This window comes from Dermochelys coriacea, chromosome 2, assembly GCF_009764565.3.
Source record: "Dermochelys coriacea isolate rDerCor1 chromosome 2, rDerCor1.pri.v4, whole genome shotgun sequence".
Taxonomy (NCBI): Eukaryota; Metazoa; Chordata; order Testudines; family Dermochelyidae; genus Dermochelys; species Dermochelys coriacea.
In genome coordinates this window covers 7,434,683-7,449,982 of record NC_050069.1, presented here as the reverse complement: position 1 = coordinate 7,449,982, position 15,300 = coordinate 7,434,683, and the positions used below count along the sequence as shown (strand labels likewise).

Sequence of the window (15,300 nt, the reverse complement as noted above, 5' to 3'; positions counted from 1 at the left end):
ATGAATGCCACTGTACTGCTGGGCCCTCTACTCCTGCTGTGTCATGTAAGCGTGTTCGTAATACACTGTGGTCCACTTTTCACAGTAGCAGCCGTGTTAGTCTGTATTTGCAAAAAAGAAAAGGAGTACTTGTGGCACCTTAGAGACTAACAAATTTATTTGAGCATACGCTTTCGTGAGCTACAGCTCACTTCATCAGATGCATTCAGTGGAAAATACAGTGGGGAGATTTATACACACACGCACACGCACACGCACACGCACACGCACACGCACACGCACACGCACACGCACACAGAGAACATGAAACAATGGGTTTTATCATACACACTGTAAGGAGAGTGATCACTTAAGATGAGCTATTACCAGCAGGAAGGAGAGGGGGGGGAAAAAGGAGGAAAACCTTTTGTGGTGATAATCAAGGTGGGCCATTTCCAGCAGTTAACAAGAACGTCTGAGGAACAGTGGGGGTGGGGTGGGGGGAGAAATAACATGGGGAAATAGTTTTACTTTGTGTAATGACACATCCATTCCCAGTCTCTATTCAAGCCTAAGTTAATTGTATCCAGTTTGCAAATTAATTCCAATTCAGCAGTCTCTCGATGGAGTCTGTTTTTGAAGTTTTTTTTTTATTAAAGGATAGCCAGGTCTCAGGTCTGTAATCGTGTGACTGGAGAGACTGAAGTGTTCTCCGACTGGTTTTTGAATGTTATAATTCTTGACGTATGATTTGTGTCCATTTATTCTTTTATGTAGAGACTGTCCAGTTTGACCAATGTACATGGCAGAGGGGCATTGCTGGCACATGATGGCATATATCACATTGGTAGATGCGCAGGTGAACGAGCCTCTGATAGTGTAGCTGATGGGATTAGGCCCTATGATGGTGTCCCCTGAATAGATATGTGAACACAGTTGGCAATGGGCTTTGTTGCAAGGATAGGTTCCTGGGTTAGTGGTTCTGTTGTGTGGTTGCTGGTGAGTATTTGCTTCAGGTTGGGAGGCTGTCTGTAAGCAAGGACTGGCCTGTCTCCCAAGATCTGTGAGAGTGATGGGTCATCCTTCAGGATAGGTTGTAGATCCTTGATGATGCATTGGAGAGGTTTTAGTTGGGGGCTGAAGGTGATGGCTAGTGGCGTTCTGTTATTTTCTTTGTTGGGCCTGTTCTGTAGTAAGTGATTTCTGGGTACTCTTCTGGCTTTGTCAATCTGTTTCTTCACTTCAGCAGGTGGGTATTATAGTTGTAAGAATGTGGATCACTGTGTCAGAGGCTGCAGAGAAGCCCAGCAGTACAAGCTTGGAGTTTTGTGTTCATGACCACAAAGACGTCATTGTTTTGGTGCCACTAGAACCATCTCTGTGCAGAACCCTGGTCTGAACCCAAACTGTGAGGCATCTAGGATGCTGGCCAATGTTTCATACGTTTGGAGAGAGATATTACTTTGGAAACTGTAACAAAAGCCACCAACTGTGGCGGGGTCTAGAATAGAATATTGGATCTGTGAAATCGTATTGCTTCATGTGTTGTCTCGGAAGTCAAATTTCTCTTATCACCTCTCTCTCATCATCTCCATACCTCCTCCTTTACCCGGCATTTCATCCATTGCTAACTATGAATAACTCATTATTGTATGGTGGGAGTGCAAATCATCCTTCCCTTACTCAACTATTTGCATACTGCAGTTGTAGTGGATGAGACGAAATGAGACAACAGGGACGAGAAACAAACAGGCCTGGCTTTAGTCAGGAATGAGCCAATAGCACCAACCAGCAAAGCTATGAAGTATCTAAAAACCCTATTCTCCCCTCCTCCTCATAGCTTTAAGACTTGTTTTGTCTCTAGAGGTTTTAAAAACAAATTGATCTGTTTTCTTTAGCCTTACATCAATCAGAAGAAACCTATCAATTTAGTGTTTTCGTGTTTACTTTTTAAATCCAAAGCAAAGTATTTCTACAGCTAGAAATGGGAACAAAGTTACAAGTCACATTAATGATCACAAAAGAAAAACAGATACAAAGCTACACTATCTCGGGTGTGGTCAGGTTTTCACAGGTGTTGTAATTTCAACAAATTTGTTGTGCTCAGGGAAATGTGGAAACCTACTGGCTAGAACCAGGCAAAATAATATGCATTCTTCCACTCCAACATAAATTTCTGCCCATGCAAATCTCTTCTGGCCAGCACCACCACTTGTTATTCCAGGCTCCAGATAAAAATAAAGCAAAGCAGTGTTGTGTGTATTTTTTAATTCTTTCGACAAAAGCAGGAGCAGGTACAAGAAAGAATTCCTGTTCAGTTTCTAATAAAAATAAAGAGCTAAACAGAGGTCAATGTTTGTGGCAAAGAACACAGAATAATACTCAGATGAAACCATTTGACACTTAAACCCTATAGTAGCATTTCCAAATTTGATTTAACTGTGTGACAGATTTGGAAAGCCATTCAGACTTCAAGATTAATTATGAAAAAATAGAAGCTTTACCCATCTCTGGTCCTGTAACTGTTTAGGAGCAGTTCCATGCTGCAAACAATTCCAAAATGTGCTCAATTTTTGAGAGAGAGAATTGTTTATCCCCTCAATTTCATGAGCCAACTCCTCTGATCACAATCTAACTTTCTCTCCTATCCTTCCGTTATAATTAAACAAACTAAATGACCTGATTTTTTTTATAAATAACTGTCTACCCTACAGGCCCTCTCCCTTTCCCCTTGTTTTTGGACGTTTCCCTTCCTCTTTCATCATGACCTCCCTAATTTAGTTTATAAACTTTTCAAGGCTGGCATTTTGTCTTTGTTACTGATGGGCACATCTAGAGCAATCAGCCCTGTAGCAAGCCAAGCATTATTTTCCTTCGGCATTATATACACAATGACACTCGGTGTATATGGCACCGAGCTACATTGGCGCCTCTAATCAAAGAAATTAAGAGATGGGGGAGGAGGAGAACAATCAGATCAGTTCATCCACCTACCCCTGTCAGTACCATACTGTTCTGCTTGTGTTTTCTGATACTTTGTCCAAGCTAGTCGTATACCATCAAAGCAATGGTGCTTCCATCATGTTCTTTAGGAAACTTCTCCAGTCTAACAGCTCTTAAGTAGGCTTTCCTGATATTCAGTCTTAAGTATTCTTTTGCTCAGTTTTATCCCATCTCTCCTAGCCCACCCTAATGGATTCCTCTCAAACCTGGGGCTTTGCATCCTTTGAATTATTTGCTCCCCCACCATGACCTCCCCTCTTTGTCATCTTTTGGCCAATCCCTACATGTTTTGTTCTATCTACTGTAACACACATAACAAACAATGGTCCTATAACCAAAGCTTTCAATGAGCGATGACCTTTGCCAACTGGCAGGACAACCGAACTACTCTGCGAATTATCTGATGTGTCGACCAGGAAGTGGCAAGAATAAGAGACGAAAGCTACTCCGGAGACAGAGGGAGGATCAGGGAGAAGAGAACTGGCTGAAGACAGGGTTTGAGTGCAGCGCTCCTTCGATTTCATTAACTAGGAAGAAAAGAAAAAGCGCTGGCTGAAGGAAAGAGAAATACCAAATGGCACTAATGGGCCGAGAGACAGTGAGCAATCAATGGCGGCACTGAAGTGGAGAGCAATGCAATCCAATATAACTAGTTTATATAGCGTCTGACATACAAACTATCAAAAAGCTTCTCCAAGTTAATTTCACTCTTCCCTCTGCTATTATTTATGGAGGCAAGGGCAGAGGAGGAGAGACACACTTTCAGATGATATTTGAAAAAAGATGCAGAGCCAGTGAGGCAGGGAGATACAGAAAGGCTGTTTCAGGAAACATGCACTGCAGAGGAGAAGCTCCTGGACCAACTGTTGTGGGACACTGTGATGGGACAGAAAGACTGTCACTACTGGATGAGTGGATGGAAATTGTCAGGGTCAACTGGGGAAAGTGCTGTTCCATGGCTCATTCCCTTGCACACAGTGCCTTTACTGGGGGAAGTTTGGAGGGGGAGAGATATTTGCCTGTCACCTTATGATGACCTTTACCAGCAGAATAGTTTTTTAAGAAGTACGAGGACTGCCATATAGTTCAGGCTCAAAAATGTTTCCTTTCTTATCAGAACCTACAGCGAACATTCACATTACGTGTGGCCCCAGCTCTGCAAGCCACTCCACACACCACTGGGTGAAGTCCCAGTCAAGTCAATGGGGTCCCACCATGCAGCAGACTGCAGGCCTGGAGCCTTCAACAGCTGCATATATATTAAATGCAACAAGTGCATTAATAAGGAAGCAAGCTTGAGCACCGATCCAGGAAATGAAAAGGTTCCTACACAAGGTTGCTCTGCATATAGCTCATATTAAGTTAGATAATTAGGGCTATTATTTTTTGGTGCCCAACTTGAAATAGCTGGTGTCTGATTTGCAGAGGTGCTGAGCACTCAGAGCTCCTCCTGCAGTAAAAAGGAGCTATGGAAAATCAGATTTGTTATCTTGTTAGACTCCCCAAAACCAAGTGCCTGATCCTGTGAGGCGCTGCACGTCCTCAAGCAAGGCTGGTTTCAGTGGAGCCGAGGACAGTTAGCGGCTTGCAGGATCAGGCATTTAATGGTCTCACCAGGAGTCTACATTATTACTTATGTTCACATAGCCAAGTAAGACTGATGACTGGAACCTCAAATTAAGTTTTTCCTGACTATTTTGTGTGATATGCAAATGTTCAGCCTGAATGCTGCATTATCGTTTTTATTATACATACATACACACTCATTCGCATACTCCCTGTTTTAGTTTAAGAGGCAGAAAGAGAATAAAAACAATCTCCCCTTCCTTAGCTGGCACTCTGGGGTTGTTTGGCACATCCCAGACGATTTTTAAATTCAATCCTCTCCATAAACAAAGCCTGCAGCTGCAGGTTCTTGTTTGGCAAGGGAGGTTTTTTGTTCACCTTGGTTAACTTAGCTGTGGCTGATGCACAATGCTGTTTTTATTGTAAAAATGCCTAGAGCTTGACAACAGGTTTGTTCTAAATGGTGGAAAGAACAAGATTCTTTAATGCCACAAGCTTTTTAGTTAAGTTGTTGCCTATCAGGCTTTTACAATTATTTTCACCCTCCCCCTAACTTATCAAGCAACTTCTCATCATTGAGAACTAGTCACATGTGTAGTTTATTCTGTGTTCATAAAATGCCTAATACAAAGGTGCCCAGATCCCATTTGAGACATCTGGTTGCAACCATAATAGACAAAATAATAATTTTAAACCTCAGCCTATTTGGGGCAGGGGTCAGAAGTGGACTATCAAACGGATTGTACACAAATAACACATGGGCAAAGTGAATTTCTTCCTAATTTGAACAGTTCATGAATTTTGCCCAAGATTCCTAAAGAACTCACTTCCACCCTGGATAGTTTTAATCCCGAAGCAAGAGCTGGGGCAGTTATGAGCAAATACAAATAGCAGCTGTCATGGAGATGAATTTGCAACACCCCTCTGAGAAATAGCCATCACTCACTGATTCACTACTACTAGCTGCAAATGGTGCTTGTGTGTCTCACTAACAGCTACCATTTAATCAGCCAGCCTTTTTGTTGTATAACTCACCTGACTTTTTTAAAGCTATTTTCTCACTATAGAATGGAGCCGGTTGAAAGATGGAAGGGGAAAATTAGGAAAATTCCATCAAAACTTCTCAATTTGCATTGAATTTTTGAAATTTAAAAAAAAAATGACCAGTTACTAAAGGAAAGGTTGGATTTACTTTCTTTTAAGATGTGATTAGAATCTCTCGTATTACACCACAGCTTTCCTGTCTTGTTAGATGGGAAATATCCTTTGGGTTCTGGTTGCCATTTGTGTGGAACCCTCAAATATATTTTACGATCCTTTGGCTCCTCTGCTGTGATCTGCAGCCACCATTAAATTCTATGCTAAAACTGCAGTAAGATGTGCAACCATGTGATCCACAACTCAAAACCCTGACTACATCACTATCTCACCCCAAATTCTCTCCTTTAGGACAGAAAACTCAAAAAGAGAAGGAGGATTCTCATTTCGTTTCTGTAGTGATCCCAGCTTTGCAGGCAATCAGGTTCAAGGACTGCTACCCATTCAGCTACCAATCAATTCAGCTGTTCACATCCTTAAAAGTAAAAGCAACCCAAAGCCTCTCCTTTCCACACTGCATTAACGGTAGTGTCTGAAGGATCAGTCTCTCTTACAAAAATCCTCACAAGAGTTTGATGCACAAGCTGATAGGAATATGCTGGCTGCCCTCCAAAGCTTGCTCAGAGACCTGCCCTTGTCAAAGGGAAGCCTCCAAAACGCACAATAGCCAAAGATTATGGAGGAGGAAAAACTAAGCCTGGCCAGGCAGACAGAACAAAATATGCTCATCTATGCTGAGAACTGTCTGCTCCAGACAGCACTGCTAACAACATCTCTCCTGCCACATGCCAGGCTCATGTGCAACTCACAAGAAGATTCATAGATTTTAAGGCAGCATTAAGATTATCCAGTCTGCCCTCCTTCTGCGAACTACAGGCCAGAGAATTTCACATGGTAATTCCCACCATGGAGGAAATTATGACGTAGGTCGCCATACATCGACTGTGGCTTTAAGACCCAGAAGAGAGGATTCCACACCAGGCAATGGAAAAACTTGGATTTTTTATTTTATTTTATTTTTAGTCATGAATATTTAGTCCAGTTCCAAACACCCAAAAATACAGACACATTAAAAAGCAATTTACGTGGGGCTAATTCCTCCCCCTCAATCCCAAGTATCCAGACTTAGAGATGGCAGGGGAGGGGTGGGAAAATGGGGGAAAGGTTCCTGTGCTTACCAAGCACAGATGCCACAGCAAGTCCACACTGGAGTAGTAGACCACGGCACGGCAGGAGAAGGCTGGGGAGGAGATGTGTTTTCACAGCGTCAGATGTTTTCAAGGCCACAAGATATCACTACGATCTTGTCCAACCACCTGCATAGCACAGGCCATAGCACTTCATTCAGTGATTCCAGCATTGAGCCCACAACGTTTGAGTGAGTTTGACTAGATCTTTTAGACAAAGACATCCAAAATTTGCCCTTAGCAATCACAGCTTTCAATTGACCTGTATGCCCTTGCCATTCATCAAAACAAATTCACCCTTCCCTCAGCACCTCTTTTCCCACAGACAGGGATATATAACATGAGAAGTGTCTCTCAAAGCTAATAGATGACTTCAGGGAACTCAGAAGCATGCTGAAGAAGAAGAATATCCAAGCAATCTTCTCCGAGATACTTCCTGTCCCACGAGCGAAGGGAGAGAGAAGCTTCTGGAAGTGAACAGCTGGCTAGGTAAGTGGTGAAGGGCAGAGGGTGTGGGTTTTGTGAAACATTGGTCCACCTTCTACCAGGAGAGAGGGCTGTACAGTTTGGAGTGGTTCCCCTTCTACTGAGGGGGAAGCAATCTCCTTGAGGGCAGGCGGCCTAGAGCAATCAGGAGGGCGTTAAACTAATAACAAAAGCGGAGGGTAAAAAGAGGGAACATATGAAAACTTATTTATTACACACCAAAATCGAGATGTTGAGAAAAAAACTAACCAACAAACCAAAAGTCAGGAAGAGAAGTAATTCTTTAATTGCCTATACATCACTGCTAGGAGCCTGGGTAATAAACAAGAGGAATTGGAATTAATCATTTATGAGGATAAAGTCAATCTAGTTGGTATTACTGGAATGTGGTGGGATGATGTGCATGAATGGAATGTTACAATCAATGGTTATAACCTATCTAGGAAGGACGAAGTGGGCAAAAGGGGAGGAGGAGTGGCACTCTATGTCAAATATGGCATTACGTGTTTCCGAGTCACTAATAACACAGCAGAAAATTATCTTGAATGCTTCATGGATCAATCTCACAGCAGACAAAGCACAAGATGGGATACTAGTTGGTGTTAGCTACAGACCAATGAATCACACCAGCGAACAGGATGACCAGCTCCTTTACATTTTACCTCCAATGTCGCAGAGATAATCTCATTCAGGACACTGAGGCAGGCACCTCTGTGCTCTCCTGCACCCTCTGCTGCTGCTTCAACAGCAGTTACACTACTTCCCAGAGCCAAGGCATCAAAGCTTATACTCAAACAAGGAAGTTTTTAAGCCACATTAATTTTGAGCTCTGCCAGAAACAGCGGGAAGTCTAAAATAAAGTTACCCAAATGAGAAAGCGAGACATCCAAGCCGGTGCAGAACGATGTGGCATTTTCCAGCTTCCAGATGGTTATTTCAAAGAATTAAGAGAGAAAATATTTTAAAAAGAGATGCAATTTAGACAGCTCAGGGCAGCATCTCCTTAAAGGCCAGAGAGAATTAGAACAGTGAAGAGAGATCCTACCAAACTGGACATTCAAGTCCATTGAATCAACATTACATTCAAGGTTCGCTCTTCAGACATTTTTGTTAGGAATGGTCCCACACTTATTTCCGGGGGGATGGTGATTATTTTATTTAACTGCAATTATGCATGTTTAAAACACAGGGAAGCACATTGCAGGAACTAGGTGCAGCAGAGGGAACCCAGCAACACACAATTCGGCCATTTGGTGGCATCACATTTTTAATTAAAAATACCCCAAGGAATATTGTGAAGAACGCAATATCGGCAAGCACCAACGTGCACCCAAACATCCTACAGTGCTTTTGAAATACTGTCTAGGGAACTAGTCCCACAAAGAGTGGGGATATACTGGCCAGCTCTGAGGATGTAGCAGTGGTGAAAGAGGAATGATCTGGTGGTTAAAACTGCGAGTCAGGAAGTTTGAGTTCTGCGACAGACCTGCTGTATGATTTGGCGCAAGAAACCTTTCCATTCCTTAGTTGTCCTATCTATAAAAGAGAGATTCTGATACTACCTCACTAGCAGTGAATGTGAGTGGCTTAATTCACAAACACACACAAAGATCATTTGTTAGTCTCTAAGGTGCAACAAGTACTCCTTTTCTTTTTGCGGTTAAAGACTAACATGGCTGCTACTCTGAAAAAAAGATCAGAGGATCTTGATAAAAAGATGACATGTCTCCCCATGACAAGCACTAACATGAAAAAAAGAAAAGGAGTACTTGTGGCACCTTAGAAACTAACAAATTTATTTGAGCATAAGCTTTCGTGAGCTACAGCTCACTTCATCAGATGCATTCGGTGGAAAATACAGTGGGGAGATTTATATACACACACAGAGAACATGAAACAATGGGTTTTATCATACACACTATAAGGAGAGTGATCACTTAAGATGAGCTATTATTAGTAAGAAGGAGAGGGGGGAAGGAGGAAGAACTTTTGTGATGATAATCAAGGTGAGCCATTTCCAGCAGTTAACAAGAACATTTGAGGAACAGTGGGGGGTGGGGTGGGGGAAGAAATAACATGGGGAAATAGTTTTACTTTATGTAATGACCCATCCACTCCCAGTCTCTATTCAAGCCTAAGTTAATTGTATCCAGTTTGCAAATTAATTCCAATTCAGCAGTCTCTCGATGGAGTCTGTTTTTGAAGTTTTTTTGTTGAAGGATAGCCACTCTCAGGTCTGTAACTGTGTGACCGGAGAGATTGAAGCGTTCTCCGACTAGTTTTTGAATGTTATAATTCTTGACGTCTGATTTGTGTCCATTTATTCTTTTACATAGAGACGATCCAGTACATTGACCAATGTACATGACAGAGGGGCATTGCTGGCACATGATGGCATATATCACATTGGTAGATGCGCAGATGAACGAGCCTCTGATAGTGTGGCTGATGTGATTAGGCCCTATGATGGTGTCCCCTGAATAGATATGTGGACAGAGTTGGCAACGGGCTTTGTTGCAAGGATAACTTCCTGGGTTAGTGGTTCTGTTGTGTGGTGTGTGGTTGCTGGTGAGTATTTGCATCAGGTTGGGGGGCTGTCTGTAAGCAAGGACTGGTCCATCTTCCAAGATCTGTGAGAGTGATGGGTCGTCCTTTCTGGATAGGCTGTAGATCCTTGATGATGCGTTGGAGAGGTTTTAGTTGGGGGCTGAAGGCGATGGCTAGTGGCGTTCTGTTATTTTCTTTGTGGGGCCTGTCCTGTAGTAGGTGACTTCTGGGTACTCTTCTGGCTCTGTCAATCTGTTTCTTCACTTCAGCAGGTGGGTATTGTAGTTGTAAGAGTGCATGATAGAGATCTTGCAGGTGTTTGTCTCTGTCAGAGGGGTTGGAACAAATGCGGTTATATCGTAGAGCTTGGCTGTAGACAATGGATCGTGTGGTGTGATCTGGATGAAAGCTAGAGGCATGTAGGTAGGAATAGCAGTCAGTAGATTTCCGATATAGGGTGGTGTTTATGTGACTATCGCATGAAACACATGGCAATGAGGTCAGATGCAGAGCATGGCTGTTGTCTCAAATTTTTCATTTACTTTAGCATGCTCTGGGAGAGGGCAATATTTTGAGCATGCTGCAGTAAAACATGAACTCTGAACCAGCATGCTTCAGTCTAAAAGAGGCAAGAGCAGCCAGTACACAACCTACAAAAGAACATAAGAACGGCCACACTGGGTCAGACCAAAGGTCCATCTAGCCCAGTAGCCTGACCTCCAACAGTGGCCAATGCCAAGTGCCCTAGGGGGAAGGAACAGAACAGGTAATCATTGAGTGATCCATCCCCGTCGCCCATTCCCAGCTTCTGGCAAACAGAGGCTAGGGTCACTATCCCTACCCATCCCAGCTAATAGACCTATCCTCCATGAATTTATCTAGTTCTTTTTTGAACCATGTTTTAGTCTTGACCTTCACAATATCCTCTGGCAATGAGTTCCATAGATTGACTGTGCGTTGTGTGAAGAAATACTTCCTTTTGTTTTAAACCTGCTGCCTATTAATTTCATTGGGTGATCCCTAGTTTTTGTACCATTCCTTTGGTAACGTATCAAAGTTAAAAAGAAAACAAGTCTGAAGTCTATCAGTAGGGTAAGCATCACACAATGCAGCTGTGTGAAAGAAAGCTACAAATCCCACTGCAAAGCAGTCTGACACTCATCTGGCTTGATCAGAGGTCACTCTGTGTCTGTCCCAAGGTGGGCAAGGTTACCAGTATGGCGAGCTAAACCTTGCTGAATTAGGTAGGATTCAAAGGGACACCATCAACTCAGATTTAGATATATTCAGAATCCCTGCACCACGAGACATCTGTCTATTTTGAATCTTTAGTTTTGCTATGAAGAGTGTTTTCAGCAGGTAAACATCCCAGCAGGGGTTGTCGAGACACAGTCTCAAACTATAGGGGCATGCTGAATCCAGGCTGCTGCCTCCTGCAGGGTCCTGGGCAGAGGCAAAGCCATAGATGATAATACCCTCAGCCTTTGAGCAACTCCCCTCCCACCTCCGAACAACCTCCCACAAGTTCCTGTATTCATTCCTCATGACCTTGACCCACCGAGTGGGTGGCTGAACCTTGAACATGGCTTCCACTGCAATGCACGGAGCAGACAGGCACAGTGTAAGCAGAAAGTATAAGAATGTGCTCAGATACCACAGAAACGGGCACAAAACAGGATGCATAAACAAGCCCTCTCAGGGCACATGATATTACACACAATTGCAGTCAGTGCAGACGGGCCGTCACGTTTAACATCGCATCAGCTGAGTGTAGGTAAACCACGGCCCAATCCCAGTTGACATGACGCATAGAATTTAAAGGTAGAAGGGACCATTACGATCACCTAGTCCAACATCCTGTATAACAGACTGGGGAATTTCACCCAGTGATTCTTGCATCAAGCCCGTAACGTCTGGTCAAGATGCAGCATGCTGATTTAATGACTCCAAGCGATGGAGGCTCCAGCACATCCCTAGATAAACTGCTCCAATGGTTAATTCCCTTGACTGCTAAAAGTCTGCAATGTTAAACACGATGTGCTTGTCTATAGCGAGTGCAAAGGGGTTAGTTACAACTCCTCAAGGCCACATTCCAGCATGACCTAGTTTTCAATCCTCAGGCTGCAAAGGAGATTTTGTACCAAAACAAGTCAGAACTGGAGAATGACCAACCCAGTGGGAGAGCCCACACAGGGAAATTTATTTTTCAGGGGTGGCTGGTTACACAACAAAAGGGAAAGTGATTTGAACATTGATAGCCTCTCTTGCCGGGACAGGCTGCGATCTGAGGCTTTAGAACACTAGATCTTTACATTTGTTTTTTTTAGGCAAAATTGGTGCTAGGAGGACAGAGTGAAATTCTCTATCCACAGAGGAGGGGAAACAACATTGCAAGCTTCTATTACCCTGACCTGCCAACCTGGATAGACCAGGGAGCTGAAGTCTCCATGCCCATTAGCGTTCATACAGAACAGAGCCACTTTCCTGATATCAAAGCAGGAGTCCGTCTACAGCTCCCACGTCCCTGCTGTAAAGTTGCAGAAAATAGAGTGGCACCCACAAACTGACTAACAGTCCTAAAACAAACCCTAAAATAACCCAAACCTGCACACACTTCCCAAGGAACAAAGAAAGGCAAATCAAGAGCTGCAGAGCAGTGTGATTGGTAAAGGGTCACAAACTCTCAGGTCAAACAGTGAACAAATCATTTACATTAAAGTTAAGCCTGGATTCAGGCTGCAAAAACTGCCATTCAAAACCCTACTCTCCCTCCTATCAATGCTGGAGTTATGGGATCTAACACTGAAACACACAGTTACTAGCTAGTTACTAGCCCAAGCTACTTAACGAAAAAGACAGCTATTTAAATCAAGGGCTGCCTCCTACAACTTGAAGTGTAGGAATTCTGGAAGCAAGGGAGAACAAAGCAGCGATTATAGGAAAAGTTATGTACACACTGAATGGATCTTTGCTTGTGCTCCCTCGGCCAAGAATGGAGTTATTCATTGTGAAACGTGCTAGTGAAGCAGATGGCAAGTGCCCAGCGAGGTAACTTTAGCAAGTACGCGGTCTTCCAGTGTTAGGAAACAGAGTAGCAGCCGTGTTAGCCTGTATTTGCAAAAAAAAAAAAAAAAAAAAAAAAAAGAAGGAGTACTTGTGGCACCTTAGAGACTAACAAATTTATTTGAGCATAAGCTTTTGTGAGCTACAGCTCACTTCATCGGATGTTAGGATAGTGGTTTGAACACACTGGAGTGGCATGGACCTGGCAAGTGCAAGTGGACAAACCTGCAGAGCCACAGACCATAAATCAGGGCATCTCTTAGAGCACTTTACACGCAAGTTTCCATTTCACATCACTTAAACCCAATGGCAAAACTTTTCACACAGGGGTAACCTAATTGTTCACCCACAAAGTTTATATTTGAGTGACCTGACTTTCAGAGTTCCTGAGCACCTGTAGCTCTAGCTGACTTTAGGTGCTCAGCGTCAAGCAACCGAATTTCAAAACATTGGCCGATGGACATACGTTACCAATGAAATGCAGCAGAAGGAATCAGCCAGCTAGTGTAAAAAACATTTGGAAATGCATATGGAAACACATCCTGTAGAATACACCCTCTGGGACAAGACTAAGATGCACTCTGAACAAGACTCATTTCCACTCTGGGGCAAACTAAGACAGGATCTATGAAATGCATGTCCTACAGGCAGAGCCCCAACAAGGATCAGCAGGCAGGGGTGCGGCTTTTGACCCACTTCTGCTAGCTAGTGACCTGTGGGGTGGGGTGGGCTATGTCAGGTGGTAGGGACAACAAGAATGCAGGAGTAGGAGGGAGACAAGTATGGCTGAGAGTCTGGTCAGACTGAGTAAACTGGTGTTTTTTTCATCATGTTAGCTAACATGATTTGAAATGTCACTTAGTTTAGACACAGCTTAACATCTTTAAAATAACATTACCTGGAGCCTGTGGGGAGCCTTGCAAGGAACAGAACGTCTGCCTGGACGGATCTTGTTTCAGAGCCTAATATTCCAACAGACCACAGCCCCATTGTGCAAACCCTGAGCCAAAGAGAGAGTGCTGTGCCTCTAAATATGCGTGATGAAGAACCAAAAACAACCCATCCTGTATGACCAAATGTGCAAAATGTTCGTGACTGTGCAACCAACGTCCAAGATTTCCACCACCTCCCAACTTACACCAACCTCTCCAACCATAGACAAGACCTTTCCCCCTTACCTTATATTGGAGACAAGGTCCTGTAGAGTTGCTTTTATTCTGTGCTCCCCGTCAGACAAGAATCCTGTGCAATCTGGAATGAAAGACAGAGATTGCTGAGCGGTGTTGGAGTGGAGGGAAATATGCCACATTCCCTGCTTTCAGACACAGATACTTTCACAGCTGCGCTATGTCTTTGACTTCTGGATTCCAGAAACATCTCATGTACTTTGTGCTGCAGATCACGACTGAGCACAAAACCAAGCAACACTTATTGCTTACATCACACGTTACACGCATTAATCAGAACTTCTCTGAGATAATGGAGGGTTATCCTCATTTTAAAGATGAGGAAACAAACGAAGGAGTTAAGGGATTTAGAAATGTTCCAGATTACCAGGTGTGTTTATGTATTGAGGGGTGAGGGACAAAATTCAAGGGATTTCTCGACTGCCACCAATCGCTTTTAAGAAACGGCCTGGTTTCTTTAGGGCCTCAATCCTGCCAAGTACCGAGCGTGCTGGCCCTGGTGCAGCATTTCAGAACATGTGTAGCTTTAAGCATGTGAATAGTCCCATTGGATCATGCCCCAGATGATTCCCTCTATAACTACTGGCCAGTTTACAATGTTTTTTGGCACCTTACCAGGGCTTCAGTTCTCTCTCATCCAAACAATGGAATTTTCAGAAGCACAAAACCACTAATGCCTTAGTGGGGTGCTGATAGAGAAGGAAAGGCACTATCTAATCAACCACTCGGAAGGTCTCCCACCAGATTCTGCTGTGGTCTCGTATCAACCAGGTACTGACCAGTTTCTGAGAGATCCAATAGCGTGCTGCGGCTACTTGCTACCAACACATCTATCCTCAAGCAAACGGACAACAGTAGATGGCCTTTTGCATCAGTAAACAGAGGGTCCTTAACATGCCACGGTCCCTTGCAATAGCTGTAAGAACTATTTTTACTGGATTTAATTGGAAAATACTAATAAATGCCTTTCCCCATTAGCCATCGATCTGTTCTCAGAAATGAAAAGTCTTTACGTGATAACTATCCCAATTCCCATGTTTGCTTAATAATGAATAGCAATGTCCTTTACTTATTCAAATCTGAAGCATAATCTGAAGCATCTGGTGTTTTGCAACATCTTTGGTGATTCTGGTCCATATACTGAACAACCTCCCCAAGTCCAATGCTCTTTCCATTTTAAATTT

The 15,300-nt window shown here is 43.3% G+C and overlaps 1 protein-coding gene across 11 annotated transcripts in view; it reads right to left on the bottom strand.

Moving 5' to 3' along the window:
• The window catches only part of TSNARE1 (t-SNARE domain containing 1), a 688,236-nt gene that overhangs the window by 599,038 nt on the left and 73,898 nt on the right, over nt 1–15,300 (bottom strand). For 10 of the 11 annotated variants that reach the window (XM_043507269.1, XM_043507264.1, XM_043507267.1 and 7 more), the window contains one exon: nt 14,108–14,180. The gene's annotated coding sequence lies outside the window, so the exon portion shown is untranslated. Of the gene's footprint in view, nt 1–7,822; nt 7,885–14,107; nt 14,181–15,300 lie in introns of those variants that run through there. The other variant, XM_043507261.1, reaches the window with a different exon arrangement.